At 51.1% G+C, this 18883-nt stretch overlaps 4 non-coding genes and 15 pseudogenes across 4 annotated transcripts; all 19 read left to right on the top strand.

Annotated features, from left to right (window-relative positions):
* Window positions 1–122: 122 nt before the first annotated feature.
* LOC134578814 (5S ribosomal RNA) lies at window positions 123–241 on the top strand (annotated as a pseudogene).
* Window positions 242–1028: 787 nt separating this feature from the next.
* LOC134577663 (5S ribosomal RNA) lies at window positions 1029–1137 on the top strand (annotated as a pseudogene).
* Window positions 1138–2177: 1040 nt separating this feature from the next.
* On the top strand, window positions 2178–2296 carry LOC134578808 (5S ribosomal RNA; annotated as a pseudogene).
* A 787-nt stretch (window positions 2297–3083) lies between these two features.
* Window positions 3084–3202, top strand: LOC134575050 (5S ribosomal RNA). The gene has a single exon (XR_010085562.1). It is a non-coding gene; the product is annotated as a 5S ribosomal RNA (ribosomal RNA).
* A 1048-nt stretch (window positions 3203–4250) lies between these two features.
* Window positions 4251–4369, top strand: LOC134578801 (5S ribosomal RNA; annotated as a pseudogene).
* Window positions 4370–5156: 787 nt separating this feature from the next.
* LOC134577657 (5S ribosomal RNA) lies at window positions 5157–5265 on the top strand (annotated as a pseudogene).
* A 1036-nt stretch (window positions 5266–6301) lies between these two features.
* On the top strand, window positions 6302–6420 carry LOC134578797 (5S ribosomal RNA; annotated as a pseudogene).
* A 787-nt stretch (window positions 6421–7207) lies between these two features.
* On the top strand, window positions 7208–7326 carry LOC134574986 (5S ribosomal RNA). Its single transcript, XR_010085547.1, has one exon. It is a non-coding gene; the product is annotated as a 5S ribosomal RNA (ribosomal RNA).
* Window positions 7327–8362: 1036 nt separating this feature from the next.
* LOC134578164 (5S ribosomal RNA) lies at window positions 8363–8481 on the top strand (annotated as a pseudogene).
* Window positions 8482–9264: 783 nt separating this feature from the next.
* LOC134577653 (5S ribosomal RNA) lies at window positions 9265–9373 on the top strand (annotated as a pseudogene).
* A 1033-nt stretch (window positions 9374–10406) lies between these two features.
* Window positions 10407–10525, top strand: LOC134578793 (5S ribosomal RNA; annotated as a pseudogene).
* Window positions 10526–11312: 787 nt separating this feature from the next.
* On the top strand, window positions 11313–11431 carry LOC134574937 (5S ribosomal RNA). Its single transcript, XR_010085533.1, has one exon. It is a non-coding gene; the product is annotated as a 5S ribosomal RNA (ribosomal RNA).
* Window positions 11432–12475: 1044 nt separating this feature from the next.
* On the top strand, window positions 12476–12594 carry LOC134578159 (5S ribosomal RNA; annotated as a pseudogene).
* Window positions 12595–13377: 783 nt separating this feature from the next.
* LOC134577645 (5S ribosomal RNA) lies at window positions 13378–13486 on the top strand (annotated as a pseudogene).
* Window positions 13487–14519: 1033 nt separating this feature from the next.
* Window positions 14520–14638, top strand: LOC134578154 (5S ribosomal RNA; annotated as a pseudogene).
* A 771-nt stretch (window positions 14639–15409) lies between these two features.
* On the top strand, window positions 15410–15518 carry LOC134577638 (5S ribosomal RNA; annotated as a pseudogene).
* Window positions 15519–16549: 1031 nt separating this feature from the next.
* LOC134578148 (5S ribosomal RNA) lies at window positions 16550–16668 on the top strand (annotated as a pseudogene).
* Window positions 16669–17455: 787 nt separating this feature from the next.
* On the top strand, window positions 17456–17574 carry LOC134577405 (5S ribosomal RNA). The gene has a single exon (XR_010086002.1). It is a non-coding gene; the product is annotated as a 5S ribosomal RNA (ribosomal RNA).
* Window positions 17575–18603: 1029 nt separating this feature from the next.
* Window positions 18604–18722, top strand: LOC134578142 (5S ribosomal RNA; annotated as a pseudogene).
* Window positions 18723–18883: the final 161 nt, after the last annotated feature.

Here is an 18883-nt window from a genome sequence, read left to right as displayed (position 1 = left end):
TGCTCCAGCAGTGAACAAAAGCAACCAGCACTAGCAGCAGCAGCAGCAGCAACAACAAAGGCGGCATCGGGTGGAAGGAGCCTGTGCGCAGGATAAGGGGAGGTAAAGGAAGCCCTGCTGTGGCCTACGCCATACCACCCTTAGCGCGCCCGATCTCGTCTGATCTCAGAAGCTAAGCAGGGTTGGGCCTGGTTAGTACCTGTGATGGGAGACCATCTCGGAATACCAGGTGTTGTAGGCATTCGAACACTTTTCGCGCTCTCACTGCATCGCAGACCCAGAGCATGGCCAGTGGAGGCCTGCTGTCTTGTGCCCTTTTGCTGAAGAGGGAGAGGAGAGGGACAGAAAGATTGGGCTCCCGAACAGCACCGAGGGGCATGTTTTGTCAGCAGCGTGGGGCATGTTTTGTCAGCAGCGTGGGCCTGGTTCACTCTACACCCCAAAGCGCTGGAATGAAAAGGCGGCTGCTAGCTGTAGGCTAAAGTAGCCAAGCGGTGTGCACAGCCGAGTAGTGGAGCAACGTTTCCAAAGCAGCACTTGTGGCCTATCTTTAGCAAATTGGTTTTCAAAGGGCTACCATCCCCTGTGTTGCCAACAAACCCCTGTGACAACAGACAGCAGCTTGTCAGTCCGAAGCGGAGAGAGGATCAAGGAGCAAGGATCCTAGGAAGACGCCACGTGCCAATTTTGGGTTGAAGCAAGAGTTATTGCAGTGCGCTGTTGCTTCGAAGTGCGTCACGGCGCAGTCTCACCAGCTTTCTCTGAGACAGAGGTTAGGATTGCATTTCCGAGCAGATCTAGGAGAGGCCTAAGTGCCAGCAGCTGCGCAGTGTAAAGGAAGGAGGTCACTTAGGAGTGTAGGGATAGAAGTAAGAAGTAGGCGTCAAGCGCATTTGTCAGTGGGCCCTTTGAGCAGTGAGTTGCAAGAGCAGCAAATGAAGCAGCTGGGAGGGAGGGAGGGAGGGAGGGAGGTAGGTGCCTGGGTGTTGAAGAACAGAATAAGAGGAGGTTAAAGGAGCCTAGTTTCTGCCTACGGCCATACCACCCTGAACACGCCTGATCTCGGAAGCTAAGCAGGGTCGGGCCTGGTTAGTACTTGGATGGGAGACCGCCTGGGAATACCAGGTGTTGTAGGCTTTTGCTTTTTCGATCTCCTACCAGCAGGGGGCGATCTACGCTATGCAATTTCACATTCACTCATTCGGAGGATTTCTTTTTTTTTTTTTTTTTTTTTTTAAACACACATTTCTTTTCTGGCTTTACGTTTCAGTGTGGCGTTTTTTTCTTTCTTTCTTTCTTTCTTTCTTTCTTTCTTTCTTTCTTTCTTTCTCTCTCGCTTTCTTTTTCTTTTTCCTTCTCTCGTGTTTCTGGACACGAGTAACGAGGCAACAATACAATGTCTTTGAGTGATACAGGATAGAGAGAAGTGGGCAAGCACAAGTCAGTGTTACGGTGGTAAAGTGTCGGTCACAGCAACAACAAAAAACTAAATCAATGCGGTTGGTGATAGGATATGACGCGGTCCAAGAGAAAAGCAGCATTTAAAAAACAAAAAAAGAGAAATGTACAGATATTTCACTTCCATCTATCCACACATACATTGCAGGATGGCAGGCAGAAGTGACATTTAAGTGCAAGCCATAAGCAAGGCTTTCTATACTCCACTACTACGCAGTGCCGGGGCACCACGTAACGACCAGCACAGCCTCTAAAGCACATGCTAGGACCGCAAGGCAGGGCAGACGGGAGACGTATTTGCGCCAGCAGCTGAGCAATCCAAAAGAAGGGCGATGCTTGCAAGTGTATGTGCCCAATCAAGCAGCGGGCCCCAAGCACTTTTAGCCCGCATTACGTAATGCGCGCCGACAAGACTGGTTCCTAACAGTACTGGAGGCAACAGGGCTTCGCTTGCTTTCCCCCTAAAAGACCTAGGAAGCTACAAGTTGGCAGACCCAGGCTCGGCCTGCAGGAAAGAGGCAAAAAGAAAAGGGGGCGCCTAAAAGGCCGCTGCCACTACAGACTGAGCAAGAAGGACCGGGCGGGCTGAAAGACACATGCTCCAGCAGTGAACAAAAGCAACCAGCACTAGCAGCAGCAGCAGCAGCAACAACAAAGGCGGCATCGGGTGGAAGGAGCCTGTGCGCAGGATAAGGGGAGGTAAAGGAAGCCCTGCTGTGGCCTACGCCATACCACCCTTAGCGCGCCCGATCTCGTCTGATCTCAGAAGCTAAGCAGGGTTGGGCCTGGTTAGTACCTGTGATGGGAGACCATCTCGGAATACCAGGTGTTGTAGGCATTTGAACACTTTTCGCGCTCTCACTGCATCGCAGACCCAGAGCATGGCCAGTGGAGGCCTGCTGTCTTGTGCCCTTTTGCTGAAGAGGGAGAGGAGAGGGACAGAAAGATTGGGCTCCCGAACAGCACCGAGGGGCATGTTTTGTCAGCAGCGTGGGGCATGTTTTGTCAGCAGCGTGGGCCTGGTTCACTCTACACCCCAAAGCGCTGGAATGAAAAGGCGGCTGCTAGCTGTAGGCTAAAGTAGCCAAGCGGTGTGCACAGCCGAGTAGTGGAGCAACGTTTCCAAAGCAGCACTTGTGGCCTATCTTTAGCAAATTGGTTTTCAAAGGGCTACCATCCCCTGTGTTGCCAACAAACCCCTGTGACAACAGACAGCAGCTTGTCAGTCCGAAGCGGAGAGAGGATCAAGGAGCAAGGATCCTAGGCAGACGCCACGTGCCAATTTTGGGTTGAAGCAAGAGTTATTGCAGTGCGCTGTTGCTTCGAAGTGCGTCACGGCGCAGTCTCACCAGCTTTCTCTGAGACAGAGGTTAGGATTGCATTTCCGAGCAGATCTAGGAGAGGCCTAAGTGCCAGCAGCTGCGCAGTGTAAAGGAAGGAGGTCACTTAGGAGTGTAGGGATAGAAGTAAGAAGTAGGCGTCAAGCGCATTTGTCAGTGGGCCCTTTGAGCAGTGAGTTGCAAGAGCAGCAAATGAAGCAGCTGGGAGGGAGGGAGGGAGGGAGGGAGGTAGGTGCCTGGGTGTTGAAGAACAGAATAAGAGGAGGTTAAAGGAGCCTAGTTTCTGCCTACGGCCATACCACCCTGAACACGCCCGATCTCGTCTGATCTCGGAAGCTAAGCAGGGTCGGGCCTGGTTAGTACTTGGATGGGAGACCGCCTGGGAATACCAGGTGTTGTAGGCTTTTGCTTTTTCGATCTCCTACCAGCAGGGGGCGATCTACGCTATGCAATTTCACATTCACTCATTCGGAGGATTTCTTTTTTTTTTTTTTTTTTTTTTTAAACACACATTTCTTTTCTGGCTTTACGTTTCAGTGTGGCGTTTTTTTCTTTCTTTCTTTCTTTCTTTCTTTCTTTCTTTCTTTCTTTCTTTCTTTCTTTCTCTCTCGCTTTCTTTTTCTTTTTCCTTCTCTCGTGTTTCTGGACACGAGTAACGAGGCAACAATACAATGTCTTTGAGTGATACAGGATAGAGAGAAGTGGGCAAGCACAAGTCAGTGTTACGGTGGTAAAGTGTCGGTCACAGCAACAACAAAAAACTAAATCAATGCGGTTGGTGATAGGATATGACGCGGTCCAAGAGAAAAGCAGCATTTAAAAAACAAAAAAAGAGAAATGTACAGATATTTCACTTCCATCTATCCACACATACATTGCAGGATGGCAGGCAGAAGTGACATTTAAGTGCAAGCCATAAGCAAGGCTTTCTATACTCCACTACTACGCAGTGCCGGGGCACCACGTAACGACCAGCACAGCCTCTAAAGCACATGCTAGGACCGCAAGGCAGGGCAGACGGGAGACGTATTTGCGCCAGCAGCTGAGCAATCCAAAAGAAGGGCGATGCTTGCAAGTGTATGTGCCCAATCAAGCAGCGGGCCCCAAGCACTTTTAGCCCGCATTACGTAATGCGCGCCGACAAGACTGGTTCCTAACAGTACTGGAGGCAACAGGGCTTCGCTTGCTTTCCCCCTAAAAGACCTAGGAAGCTACAAGTTGGCAGACCCAGGCTCGGCCTGCAGGAAAGAGGCAAAAAGAAAAGGGGGCGCCTAAAAGGCCGCTGCCACTACAGACTGAGCAAGAAGGACCGGGCGGGCTGAAAGACACATGCTCCAGCAGTGAACAAAAGCAACCAGCACTAGCAGCAGCAGCAGCAGCAACAACAAAGGCGGCATCGGGTGGAAGGAGCCTGTGCGCAGGATAAGGGGAGGTAAAGGAAGCCCTGCTGTGGCCTACGCCATACCACCCTTAGCGCGCCCGATCTCGTCTGATCTCAGAAGCTAAGCAGGGTTGGGCCTGGTTAGTACCTGTGATGGGAGACCATCTCGGAATACCAGGTGTTGTAGGCATTCGAACACTTTTCGCGCTCTCACTGCATCGCAGACCCAGAGCATGGCCAGTGGAGGCCTGCTGTCTTGTGCCCTTTTGCTGAAGAGGGAGAGGAGAGGGACAGAAAGATTGGGCTCCCGAACAGCACCGAGGGGCATGTTTTGTCAGCAGCGTGGGGCATGTTTTGTCAGCAGCGTGGGCCTGGTTCACTCTACACCCCAAAGCGCTGGAATGAAAAGGCGGCTGCTAGCTGTAGGCTAAAGTAGCCAAGCGGTGTGCACAGCCGAGTAGTGGAGCAACGTTTCCAAAGCAGCACTTGTGGCCTATCTTTAGCAAATTGGTTTTCAAAGGGCTACCATCCCCTGTGTTGCCAACAAACCCCTGTGACAACAGACAGCAGCTTGTCAGTCCGAAGCGGAGAGAGGATCAAGGAGCAAGGATCCTAGGCAGACGCCACGTGCCAATTTTGGGTTGAAGCAAGAGTTATTGCAGTGCGCTGTTGCTTCGAAGTGCGTCACGGCGCAGTCTCACCAGCTTTCTCTGAGACAGAGGTTAGGATTGCATTTCCGAGCAGATCTAGGAGAGGCCTAAGTGCCAGCAGCTGCGCAGTGTAAAGGAAGGAGGTCACTTAGGAGTGTAGGGATAGAAGTAAGAAGTAGGCGTCAAGCGCATTTGTCAGTGGGCCCTTTGAGCAGTGAGTTGCAAGAGCAGCAAATGAAGCAGCTGGGAGGGAGGGAGGGAGGGAGGGAGGTAGGTGCCTGGGTGTTGAAGAACAGAATAAGAGGAGGTTAAAGGAGCCTAGTTTCTGCCTACGGCCATACCACCCTGAACACGCCTGATCTCGGAAGCTAAGCAGGGTCGGGCCTGGTTAGTACTTGGATGGGAGACCGCCTGGGAATACCAGGTGTTGTAGGCTTTTGCTTTTTCGATCTCCTACCAGCAGGGGGCGATCTACGCTATGCAATTTCACATTCACTCATTCGGAGGATTTCTTTTTTTTTTTTTTTTTTTTTTTAAACACACATTTCTTTTCTGGCTTTACGTTTCAGTGTGGCGTTTTTTTCTTTCTTTCTTTCTTTCTTTCTTTCTTTCTTTCTTTCTTTCTCTCTCGCTTTCTTTTTCTTTTTCCTTCTCTCGTGTTTCTGGACACGAGTAACGAGGCAACAATACAATGTCTTTGAGTGATACAGGATAGAGAGAAGTGGGCAAGCACAAGTCAGTGTTACGGTGGTAAAGTGTCGGTCACAGCAACAACAAAAAACTAAATCAATGCGGTTGGTGATAGGATATGACGCGGTCCAAGAGAAAAGCAGCATTTAAAAAACAAAAAAAGAGAAATGTACAGATATTTCACTTCCATCTATCCACACATACATTGCAGGATGGCAGGCAGAAGTGACATTTAAGTGCAAGCCATAAGCAAGGCTTTCTATACTCCACTACTACGCAGTGCCGGGGCACCACGTAACGACCAGCACAGCCTCTAAAGCACATGCTAGGACCGCAAGGCAGGGCAGACGGGAGACGTATTTGCGCCAGCAGCTGAGCAATCCAAAAGAAGGGCGATGCTTGCAAGTGTATGTGCCCAATCAAGCAGCGGGCCCCAAGCACTTTTAGCCCGCATTACGTAATGCGCGCCGACAAGACTGGTTCCTAACAGTACTGGAGGCAACAGGGCTTCGCTTGCTTTCCCCCTAAAAGACCTAGGAAGCTACAAGTTGGCAGACCCAGGCTCGGCCTGCAGGAAAGAGGCAAAAAGAAAAGGGGGCGCCTAAAAGGCCGCTGCCACTACAGACTGAGCAAGAAGGACCGGGCGGGCTGAAAGACACATGCTCCAGCAGTGAACAAAAGCAACCAGCACTAGCAGCAGCAGCAGCAGCAACAACAAAGGCGGCATCGGGTGGAAGGAGCCTGTGCGCAGGATAAGGGGAGGTAAAGGAAGCCCTGCTGTGGCCTACGCCATACCACCCTTAGCGCGCCCGATCTCGTCTGATCTCAGAAGCTAAGCAGGGTTGGGCCTGGTTAGTACCTGTGATGGGAGACCATCTCGGAATACCAGGTGTTGTAGGCATTCGAACACTTTTCGCGCTCTCACTGCATCGCAGACCCAGAGCATGGCCAGTGGAGGCCTGCTGTCTTGTGCCCTTTTGCTGAAGAGGGAGAGGAGAGGGACAGAAAGATTGGGCTCCCGAACAGCACCGAGGGGCATGTTTTGTCAGCAGCGTGGGGCATGTTTTGTCAGCAGCGTGGGCCTGGTTCACTCTACACCCCAAAGCGCTGGAATGAAAAGGCGGCTGCTAGCTGTAGGCTAAAGTAGCCAAGCGGTGTGCACAGCCGAGTAGTGGAGCAACGTTTCCAAAGCAGCACTTGTGGCCTATCTTTAGCAAATTGGTTTTCAAAGGGCTACCATCCCCTGTGTTGCCAACAAACCCCTGTGACAACAGACAGCAGCTTGTCAGTCCGAAGCGGAGAGAGGATCAAGGAGCAAGGATCCTAGGCAGACGCCACGTGCCAATTTTGGGTTGAAGCAAGAGTTATTGCAGTGCGCTGTTGCTTCGAAGTGCGTCACGGCGCAGTCTCACCAGCTTTCTCTGAGACAGAGGTTAGGATTGCATTTCCGAGCAGATCTAGGAGAGGCCTAAGTGCCAGCAGCTGCGCAGTGTAAAGGAAGGAGGTCACTTAGGAGTGTAGGGATAGAAGTAAGAAGTAGGCGTCAAGCGCATTTGTCAGTGGGCCCTTTGAGCAGTGAGTTGCAAGAGCAGCAAATGAAGCAGCTGGGAGGGAGGGAGGGAGGGAGGGAGGTAGGTGCCTGGGTGTTGAAGAACAGAATAAGAGGAGGTTAAAGGAGCCTAGTTTCTGCCTACGGCCATACCACCCTGAACACGCCCGATCTCGTCTGATCTCGGAAGCTAAGCAGGGTCGGGCCTGGTTAGTACTTGGATGGGAGACCGCCTGGGAATACCAGGTGTTGTAGGCTTTTGCTTTTTCGATCTCCTACCAGCAGGGGGCGATCTACGCTATGCAATTTCACATTCACTCATTCGGAGGATTTCTTTTTTTTTTTTTTTTTTTTTTTAAACACACATTTCTTTTCTGGCTTTACGTTTCAGTGTGGCGTTTTTTTCTTTCTTTCTTTCTTTCTTTCTTTCTTTCTTTCTTTCTTTCTCTCTCGCTTTCTTTTTCTTTTTCCTTCTCTCGTGTTTCTGGACACGAGTAACGAGGCAACAATACAATGTCTTTGAGTGATACAGGATAGAGAGAAGTGGGCAAGCACAAGTCAGTGTTACGGTGGTAAAGTGTCGGTCACAGCAACAACAAAAAACTAAATCAATGCGGTTGGTGATAGGATATGACGCGGTCCAAGAGAAAAGCAGCATTTAAAAAACAAAAAAAGAGAAATGTACAGATATTTCACTTCCATCTATCCACACATACATTGCAGGATGGCAGGCAGAAGTGACATTTAAGTGCAAGCCATAAGCAAGGCTTTCTATACTCCACTACTACGCAGTGCCGGGGCACCACGTAACGACCAGCACAGCCTCTAAAGCACATGCTAGGACCGCAAGGCAGGGCAGACGGGAGACGTATTTGCGCCAGCAGCTGAGCAATCCAAAAGAAGGGCGATGCTTGCAAGTGTATGTGCCCAATCAAGCAGCGGGCCCCAAGCACTTTTAGCCCGCATTACGTAATGCGCGCCGACAAGACTGGTTCCTAACAGTACTGGAGGCAACAGGGCTTCGCTTGCTTTCCCCCTAAAAGACCTAGGAAGCTACAAGTTGGCAGACCCAGGCTCGGCCTGCAGGAAAGAGGCAAAAAGAAAAGGGGGCGCCTAAAAGGCCGCTGCCACTACAGACTGAGCAAGAAGGACCGGGCGGGCTGAAAGACACATGCTCCAGCAGTGAACAAAAGCAACCAGCACTAGCAGCAGCAGCAGCAGCAACAACAAAGGCGGCATCGGGTGGAAGGAGCCTGTGCGCAGGATAAGGGGAGGTAAAGGAAGCCCTGCTGTGGCCTACGCCATACCACCCTTAGCGCGCCCGATCTCGTCTGATCTCGGAAGCTAAGCAGGGTTGGGCCTGGTTAGTACCTGTGATGGGAGACCATCTCGGAATACCAGGTGTTGTAGGCATTCGAACACTTTTCGCGCTCTCACTGCATCGCAGACCCAGAGCATGGCCAGTGGAGGCCTGCTGTCTTGTGCCCTTTTGCTGAAGAGGGAGAGGAGAGGGACAGAAAGATTGGGCTCCCGAACAGCACCGAGGGGCATGTTTTGTCAGCAGCGTGGGGCATGTTTTGTCAGCAGCGTGGGCCTGGTTCACTCTACACCCCAAAGCGCTGGAATGAAAAGGCGGCTGCTAGCTGTAGGCTAAAGTAGCCAAGCGGTGTGCACAGCCGAGTAGTGGAGCAACGTTTCCAAAGCAGCACTTGTGGCCTATCTTTAGCAAATTGGTTTTCAAAGGGCTACCATCCCCTGTGTTGCCAACAAACCCCTGTGACAACAGACAGCAGCTTGTCAGTCCGAAGCAGAGAGAGGATCAAGGAGCAAGGATCCTAGGCAGACGCCACGTGCCAATTTTGGGTTGAAGCAAGAGTTATTGCAGTGCGCTGTTGCTTCGAAGTGCGTCACGGCGCAGTCTCACCAGCTTTCTCTGAGACAGAGGTTAGGATTGCATTTCCGAGCAGATCTAGGAGAGGCCTAAGTGCCAGCAGCTGCGCAGTGTAAAGGAAGGAGGTCACTTAGGAGTGTAGGGATAGAAGTAAGAAGTAGGCGTCAAGCGCATTTGTCAGTGGGCCCTTTGAGCAGTGAGTTGCAAGAGCAGCAAATGAAGAAGCTGGGAGGGAGGGAGGGAGGGAGGTAGGTGCCTGGGTGTTGAAGAACAGAATAAGAGGAGGTTAAAGGAGCCTAGTTTCTGCCTACGGCCATACCACCCTGAACACGCCTGATCTCGGAAGCTAAGCAGGGTCGGGCCTGGTTAGTACTTGGATGGGAGACCGCCTGGGAATACCAGGTGTTGTAGGCTTTTGCTTTTTCGATCTCCTACCAGCAGGGGGCGATCTACGCTATGCAATTTCACATTCACTCATTCGGAGGATTTCTTTTTTTTTTTTTTTTTTTTTTTTTAAACACACATTTCTTTTCTGGCTTTACGTTTCAGTGTGGCGTTTTTTTCTTTCTTTCTTTCTTTCTTTCTTTCTTTCTTTCTTTCTCTCTCGCTTTCTTTTTCTTTTTCCTTCTCTCGTGTTTCTGGACACGAGTAACGAGGCAACAATACAATGTCTTTGAGTGATACAGGATAGAGAGAAGTGGGCAAGCACAAGTCAGTGTTACGGTGGTAAAGTGTCGGTCACAGCAACAACAAAAAACTAAATCAATGCGGTTGGTGATAGGATATGACGCGGTCCAAGAGAAAAGCAGCATTTAAAAAACAAAAAAGAGAAATGTACAGATATTTCACTTCCATCTATCCACACATACATTGCAGGATGGCAGGCAGAAGTGACATTTAAGTGCAAGCCATAAGCAAGGCTTTCTATACTCCACTACTACGCAGTGCCGGGGCACCACGTAACGACCAGCACAGCCTCTAAAGCACATGCTAGGACCGCAAGGCAGGGCAGACGGGAGACGTATTTGCGCCAGCAGCTGAGCAATCCAAAAGAAGGGCGATGCTTGCAAGTGTATGTGCCCAATCAAGCAGCGGGCCCCAAGCACTTTTAGCCCGCATTACGTAATGCGCGCCGACAAGACTGGTTCCTAACAGTACTGGAGGCAACAGGGCTTCGCTTGCTTTCCCCCTAAAAGACCTAGGAAGCTACAAGTTGGCAGACCCAGGCTCGGCCTGCAGGAAAGAGGCAAAAAGAAAAGGGGGCGCCTAAAAGGCCGCTGCCACTACAGACTGAGCAAGAAGGACCGGGCGGGCTGAAAGACACATGCTCCAGCAGTGAACAAAAGCAACCAGCACTAGCAGCAGCAGCAGCAGCAACAACAAAGGCGGCATCGGGTGGAAGGAGCCTGTGCGCAGGATAAGGGGAGGTAAAGGAAGCCCTGCTGTGGCCTACGCCATACCACCCTTAGCGCGCCCGATCTCGTCTGATCTCAGAAGCTAAGCAGGGTTGGGCCTGGTTAGTACCTGTGATGGGAGACCATCTCGGAATACCAGGTGTTGTAGGCATTCGAACACTTTTCGCGCTCTCACTGCATCGCAGACCCAGAGCATGGCCAGTGGAGGCCTGCTGTCTTGTGCCCTTTTGCTGAAGAGGGAGAGGAGAGGGACAGAAAGATTGGGCTCCCGAACAGCACCGAGGGGCATGTTTTGTCAGCAGCGTGGGGCATGTTTTGTCAGCAGCGTGGGCCTGGTTCACTCTACACCCCAAAGCGCTGGAATGAAAAGGCGGCTGCTAGCTGTAGGCTAAAGTAGCCAAGCGGTGTGCACAGCCGAGTAGTGGAGCAACGTTTCCAAAGCAGCACTTGTGGCCTATCTTTAGCAAATTGGTTTTCAAAGGGCTACCATCCCCTGTGTTGCCAACAAACCCCTGTGACAACAGACAGCAGCTTGTCAGTCCGAAGCGGAGAGAGGATCAAGGAGCAAGGATCCTAGGCAGACGCCACGTGCCAATTTTGGGTTGAAGCAAGAGTTATTGCAGTGCGCTGTTGCTTCGAAGTGCGTCACGGCGCAGTCTCACCAGCTTTCTCTGAGACAGAGGTTAGGATTGCATTTCCGAGCAGATCTAGGAGAGGCCTAAGTGCCAGCAGCTGCGCAGTGTAAAGGAAGGAGGTCACTTAGGAGTGTAGGGATAGAAGTAAGAAGTAGGCGTCAAGCGCATTTGTCAGTGGGCCCTTTGAGCAGTGAGTTGCAAGAGCAGCAAATGAAGCAGCTGGGAGGGAGGGAGGGAGGGAGGGAGGTAGGTGCCTGGGTGTTGAAGAACAGAATAAGAGGAGGTTAAAGGAGCCTAGTTTCTGCCTACGGCCATACCACCCTGAACACGCCCGATCTCGTCTGATCTCGGAAGCTAAGCAGGGTCGGGCCTGGTTAGTACTTGGATGGGAGACCGCCTGGGAATACCAGGTGTTGTAGGCTTTTGCTTTTTCGATCTCCTACCAGCAGGGGGCGATCTACGCTATGCAATTTCACATTCACTCATTCGGAGGATTTCTTTTTTTTTTTTTTTTTTTTTTTAAACACACATTTCTTTTCTGGCTTTACGTTTCAGTGTGGCGTTTTTTTCTTTCTTTCTTTCTTTCTTTCTTTCTTTCTTTCTTTCTTTCTTTCTTTCTCTCTCGCTTTCTTTTTCTTTTTCCTTCTCTCGTGTTTCTGGACACGAGTAACGAGGCAACAATACAATGTCTTTGAGTGATACAGGATAGAGAGAAGTGGGCAAGCACAAGTCAGTGTTACGGTGGTAAAGTGTCGGTCACAGCAACAACAAAAAACTAAATCAATGCGGTTGGTGATAGGATATGACGCGGTCCAAGAGAAAAGCAGCATTTAAAAAACAAAAAAAGAGAAATGTACAGATATTTCACTTCCATCTATCCACACATACATTGCAGGATGGCAGGCAGAAGTGACATTTAAGTGCAAGCCATAAGCAAGGCTTTCTATACTCCACTACTACGCAGTGCCGGGGCACCACGTAACGACCAGCACAGCCTCTAAAGCACATGCTAGGACCGCAAGGCAGGGCAGACGGGAGACGTATTTGCGCCAGCAGCTGAGCAATCCAAAAGAAGGGCGATGCTTGCAAGTGTATGTGCCCAATCAAGCAGCGGGCCCCAAGCACTTTTAGCCCGCATTACGTAATGCGCGCCGACAAGACTGGTTCCTAACAGTACTGGAGGCAACAGGGCTTCGCTTGCTTTCCCCCTAAAAGACCTAGGAAGCTACAAGTTGGCAGACCCAGGCTCGGCCTGCAGGAAAGAGGCAAAAAGAAAAGGGGGCGCCTAAAAGGCCGCTGCCACTACAGACTGAGCAAGAAGGACCGGGCGGGCTGAAAGACACATGCTCCAGCAGTGAACAAAAGCAACCAGCACTAGCAGCAGCAGCAGCAGCAACAACAAAGGCGGCATCGGGTGGAAGGAGCCTGTGCGCAGGATAAGGGGAGGTAAAGGAAGCCCTGCTGTGGCCTACGCCATACCACCCTTAGCGCGCCCGATCTCGTCTGATCTCGGAAGCTAAGCAGGGTTGGGCCTGGTTAGTACCTGTGATGGGAGACCATCTCGGAATACCAGGTGTTGTAGGCATTCGAACACTTTTCGCGCTCTCACTGCATCGCAGACCCAGAGCATGGCCAGTGGAGGCCTGCTGTCTTGTGCCCTTTTGCTGAAGAGGGAGAGGAGAGGGACAGAAAGATTGGGCTCCCGAACAGCACCGAGGGGCATGTTTTGTCAGCAGCGTGGGGCATGTTTTGTCAGCAGCGTGGGCCTGGTTCACTCTACACCCCAAAGCGCTGGAATGAAAAGGCGGCTGCTAGCTGTAGGCTAAAGTAGCCAAGCGGTGTGCACAGCCGAGTAGTGGAGCAACGTTTCCAAAGCAGCACTTGTGGCCTATCTTTAGCAAATTGGTTTTCAAAGGGCTACCATCCCCTGTGTTGCCAACAAACCCCTGTGACAACAGACAGCAGCTTGTCAGTCCGAAGCAGAGAGAGGATCAAGGAGCAAGGATCCTAGGCAGACGCCACGTGCCAATTTTGGGTTGAAGCAAGAGTTATTGCAGTGCGCTGTTGCTTCGAAGTGCGTCACGGCGCAGTCTCACCAGCTTTCTCTGAGACAGAGGTTAGGATTGCATTTCCGAGCAGATCTAGGAGAGGCCTAAGTGCCAGCAGCTGCGCAGTGTAAAGGAAGGAGGTCACTTAGGAGTGTAGGGATAGAAGTAAGAAGTAGGCGTCAAGCGCATTTGTCAGTGGGCCCTTTGAGCAGTGAGTTGCAAGAGCAGCAAATGAAGAAGCTGGGAGGGAGGGAGGGAGGGAGGTAGGTGCCTGGGTGTTGAAGAACAGAATAAGAGGAGGTTAAAGGAGCCTAGTTTCTGCCTACGGCCATACCACCCTGAACACGCCTGATCTCGGAAGCTAAGCAGGGTCGGGCCTGGTTAGTACTTGGATGGGAGACCGCCTGGGAATACCAGGTGTTGTAGGCTTTTGCTTTTTCGATCTCCTACCAGCAGGGGGCGATCTACGCTATGCAATTTCACATTCACTCATTCGGAGGATTTCTTTTTTTTTTTTTTTTTTTTTTTTTAAACACACATTTCTTTTCTGGCTTTACGTTTCAGTGTGGCGTTTTTTTCTTTCTTTCTTTCTTTCTTTCTTTCTTTCTTTCTTTCTCTCTCGCTTTCTTTTTCTTTTTCCTTCTCTCGTGTTTCTGGACACGAGTAACGAGGCAACAATACAATGTCTTTGAGTGATACAGGATAGAGAGAAGTGGGCAAGCACAAGTCAGTGTTACGGTGGTAAAGTGTCGGTCACAGCAACAACAAAAAACTAAATCAATGCGGTTGGTGATAGGATATGACGCGGTCCAAGAGAAAAGCAGCATTTAAAAAACAAAAAAGAGAAATGTACAGATATTTCACTTCCATCTATCCACACATACATTGCAGGATGGCAGGCAGAAGTGACATTTAAGTGCAAGCCATAAGCAAGGCTTTCTATACTCCACTACTACGCAGTGCCGGGGCACCACGTAACGACCAGCACAGCCTCTAAAGCACATGCTAGGACCGCAAGGCAGGGCAGACGGGAGACGTATTTGCGCCAGCAGCTGAGCAATCCAAAAGAAGGGCGATGCTTGCAAGTGTATGTGCCCAATCAAGCAGCGGGCCCCAAGCACTTTTAGCCCGCATTACGTAATGCGCGCCGACAAGACTGGTTCCTAACAGTACTGGAGGCAACAGGGCTTCGCTTGCTTTCCCCCTAAAAGACCTAGGAAGCTACAAGTTGGCAGACCCAGGCTCGGCCTGCAGGAAAGAGGCAAAAAGAAAAGGGGGCGCCTAAAAGGCCGCTGCCACTACAGACTGAGCAAGAAGGACCGGGCGGGCTGAAAGACACATGCTCCAGCAGTGAACAAAAGCAACCAGCACTAGCAGCAGCAGCAGCAGCAACAACAAAGGCGGCATCGGGTGGAAGGAGCCTGTGCGCAGGATAAGGGGAGGTAAAGGAAGCCCTGCTGTGGCCTACGCCATACCACCCTTAGCGCGCCCGATCTCGTCTGATCTCGGAAGCTAAGCAGGGTTGGGCCTGGTTAGTACCTGTGATGGGAGACCATCTCGGAATACCAGGTGTTGTAGGCATTCAAACACTTTTCGCGCTCTCACTGCATCGCAGACCCAGAGCATGGCCAGTGGAGGCCTGCTGTCTTGTGCCCTTTTGCTGAAGAGGGAGAGGAGAGGGACAGAAAGATTGGGCTCCCGAACAGCACCGAGGGGCATGTTTTGTCAGCAGCGTGGGGCATGTTTTGTCAGCAGCGTGGGCCTGGTTCACTCTACACCCCAAAGCGCTGGAATGAAAAGGCCGCTGCTAGCTGTAGGCTAAAGTAGCCAAGCGGTGTGCACAGCCGAGTAGTGGAGCAACGTTTCCAAAGCAGCACTTGTGGCCTATCTTTAGCAAATTGGTTTTCAAAGGGCTACCATCCCCTGTGTTGCCAACAAACCCCTGTGACAACAGACAGCAGCTTGTCAGTCCGAAGCGGAGAGAGGATCAAGGAGCAAGGATCCTAGGCAGACGCCACGTGCCAATTTTGGGTTGAAGCAAGAGTTATTGCAGTGCGCTGTTGCTTCGAAGTGCGTCACGGCGCAGTCTCACCAGCTTTCTCTGAGACAGAGGTTAGGATTGCATTTCCGAGCAGATCTAGGAGAGGCCTAAGTGCCAGCAGCTGCGCAGTGTAAAGGAAGGAGGTCACTTAGGAGTGTAGGGATAGAAGTAAGAAGTAGGCGTCAAGCGCATTTGTCAGTGGGCCCTTTGAGCAGTGAGTTGCAAGAGCAGCAAATGAAGAAGCTGGGAGGGAGGTAGGTGCCTGGGTGTTGAAAAACAGAATAAGAGGAGGTTAAAGGAGCCTAGTTTCTGCCTACGGCCATACCACCCTGAACACGCCTGATCTCGGAAGCTAAGCAGGGTCGGGCCTGGTTAGTACTTGGATGGGAGACCGCCTGGGAATACCAGGTGTTGTAGGCTTTTGCTTTTTCGATCTCCTACCAGCAGGGGGCGATCTACGCTATGCAATTTCACATTCACTCATTCGGAGGATTTCTTTTCTTTTTTTTTTTCTTTTTAAACACACATTTCTTTTCTGGCTTTACGTTTCAGTGTGGCGTTTTTTTCTTTCTTTCTTTCTTTCTTTCTTTCTTTCTTTCTTTCTCTCTCGCTTTCTTTTTCTTTTTCCTTCTCTCGTGTTTCTGGACACGAGTAACGAGGCAACAATACAATGTCTTTGAGTGATACAGGATAGAGAGAAGTGGGCAAGCACAAGTCAGTGTTACGGTGGTAAAGTGTCGGTCACAGCAACAACAAAAAACTAAATCAATGCGGTTGGTGATAGGATATGACGCGGTCCAAGAGAAAAGCAGCATTTAAAAAACAAAAAAAGAGAAATGTACAGATATTTCACTTCCATCTATCCACACATACATTGCAGGATGGCAGGCAGAAGTGACATTTAAGTGCAAGCCATAAGCAAGGCTTTCTATACTCCACTACTACGCAGTGCCGGGGCACCACGTAACGACCAGCACAGCCTCTAAAGCACATGCTAGGACCGCAAGGCAGGGCAGACGGGAGACGTATTTGCGCCAGCAGCTGAGCAATCCAAAAGAAGGGCGATGCTTGCAAGTGTATGTGCCCAATCAAGCAGCGGGCCCCAAGCACTTTTAGCCCGCATTACGTAATGCGCGCCGACAAGACTGGTTCCTAACAGTACTGGAGGCAACAGGGCTTCGCTTGCTTTCCCCCTAAAAGACCTAGGAAGCTACAAGTTGGCAGACCCAGGCTCGGCCTGCAGGAAAGAGGCAAAAAGAAAAGGGGGCGCCTAAAAGGCCGCTGCCACTACAGACTGAGCAAGAAGGACCGGGCGGGCTGAAAGACACATGCTCCAGCAGTGAACAAAAGCAACCAGCACTAGCAGCAGCAGCAGCAGCAACAACAAAGGCGGCATCGGGTGGAAGGAGCCTGTGCGCAGGATAAGGGGAGGTAAAGGAAGCCCTGCTGTGGCCTACGCCATACCACCCTTAGCGCGCCCGATCTCGTCTGATCTCGGAAGCTAAGCAGGGTTGGGCCTGGTTAGTACCTGTGATGGGAGACCATCTCGGAATACCAGGTGTTGTAGGCATTCGAACACTTTTCGCGCTCTCACTGCATCGCAGACCCAGAGCATGGCCAGTGGAGGCCTGCTGTCTTGTGCCCTTTTGCTGAAGAGGGAGAGGAGAGGGACAGAAAGATTGGGCTCCCGAACAGCACCGAGGGGCATGTTTTGTCAGCAGCGTGGGGCATGTTTTGTCAGCAGCGTGGGCCTGGTTCACTCTACACCCCAAAGCGCTGGAATGAAAAGGCCGCTGCTAGCTGTAGGCTAAAGTAGCCAAGCGGTGTGCACAGCCGAGTAGTGGAGCAACGTTTCCAAAGCAGCACTTGTGGCCTATCTTTAGCAAATTGGTTTTCAAAGGGCTACCATCCCCTGTGTTGCCAACAAACCCCTGTGACAACAGACAGCAGCTTGTCAGTCCGAAGCAGAGAGAGGATCAAGGAGCAAGGATCCTAGGCAGACGCCACGTGCCAATTTTGGGTTGAAGCAAGAGTTATTGCAGTGCGCTGTTGCTTCGAAGTGCGTCACGGCGCAGTCTCACCAGCTTTCTCTGAGACAGAGGTTAGGATTGCATTTCCGAGCAGATCTAGGAGAGGCCTAAGTGCCAGCAGCTGCGCAGTGTAAAGGAAGGAGGTCACTTAGGAGTGTAGGGATAGAAGTAAGAAGTAGGCGTCAAGCGCATTTGTCAGTGGGCCCTTTGAGCAGTGAGTTGCAAGAGCAGCAAATGAAGAAGCTGGGAGGGAGGGAGGGAGGGAGGGAGGTAGGTGCCTGGGTGTTGAAGAACAGAATAAGAGGAGGTTAAAGGAGCCTAGTTTCTGCCTACGGCCATACCACCCTGAACACGCCTGATCTCGTCTGATCTCGGAAGCTAAGCAGGGTCGGGCCTGGTTAGTACTTGGATGGGAGACCGCCTGGGAATACCAGGTGTTGTAGGCTTTTGCTTTTTCGATCTCCTACCAGCAGGGGGCGATCTACGCTATGCAATTTCACATTCACTCATTCGGAGGATTTCTTTTTTTTTTTTTTTTTTTTTTTAAAACACACATTTCTTTTCTGGCTTTACGTTTCAGTGTGGCGTTTTTTTCTTTCTTTCTTTCTTTCTTTCTTTCTTTCTTTCTCTCTCGCTTTCTTTTTCTTTTTCCTTCTCTCGTGTTTCTGGACACGAGTAACGAGGCAACAATACAATGTCTTTGAGTGATACAGGATAGAGAGAAGTGGGCAAGCACAAGTCAGTGTTACGGTGGTAAAGTGTCGGTCACAGCAACAACAAAAAACTAAATCAATGCGGTTGGTGATAGGATATGACGCGGTCCAAGAGAAAAGCAGCATTTAAAAAACAAAAAAAGAGAAATGTACAGATATTTCACTTCCATCTATCCACACATACATTGCAGGATGGCAGGCAGAAGTGACATTTAAGTGCAAGCCATAAGCAAGGCTTTCTATACTCCACTACTACGCAGTGCCGGGGCACCACGTAACGACCAGCACAGCCTCTAAAGCACATGCTAGGACCGCAAGGCAGGGCAGACGGGAGAGGTATTTGCGCCAGCAGCTGAGCAATCCAAAAGAAGGGCGATGCTTGCAAGTGTATGTGCCCAATCAAGCAGCGGGCCCCAAGCACTTTTAGCCCGCATTACGTAATGCGCGCCGACAAGACTGGTTCCTAACAGTACTGGAGGCAACAGGGCTTCGCTTGCTTTCCCCCTAAAAGACCTAGGAAGCTACAAGTTGGCAGACCCAGGCTCGGCCTGCAGGAAAGAGGCAAAAAGAAAAGGGGGCGCCTAAAAGGCCGCTGCCACTACAGACTGAGCAAGAAGGACCGGGCGGGCTGAAAGACACATGCTCCAGCAGTGAACAAAAGCAACCAGCACTAGCAGCAGCAGCAGCAGCAACAACAAAGGCGGCATCGGGTGGAAGGAGCCTGTGCGCAGGATAAGGGGAGGTAAAGGAAGCCCTGCTGTGGCCTACGCCATACCACCCTTAGCGCGCCCGATCTCGTCTGATCTCGGAAGCTAAGCAGGGTTGGGCCTGGTTAGTACCTGTGATGGGAGACCATCTCGGAATACCAGGTGTTGTAGGCATTCAAACACTTTTCGCGCTCTCACTGCATCGCAGACCCAGAGCATGGCCAGTGGAGGCCTGCTGTCTTGTGCCCTTTTGCTGAAGAGGGAGAGGAGAGGGACAGAAAGATTGGGCTCCCGAACAGCACCGAGGGGCATGTTTTGTCAGCAGCGTGGGGCAT

The sequence above is a fragment of the Pelobates fuscus genome, chromosome 1 (assembly GCF_036172605.1).
Source record: "Pelobates fuscus isolate aPelFus1 chromosome 1, aPelFus1.pri, whole genome shotgun sequence".
In the NCBI taxonomy this organism is placed as follows: domain Eukaryota; kingdom Metazoa; phylum Chordata; class Amphibia; order Anura; family Pelobatidae; genus Pelobates; species Pelobates fuscus.
The sequence above is the reverse complement of the archived record's forward strand: the minus strand, read 5'-3'. Positions and strand labels throughout refer to the sequence as shown.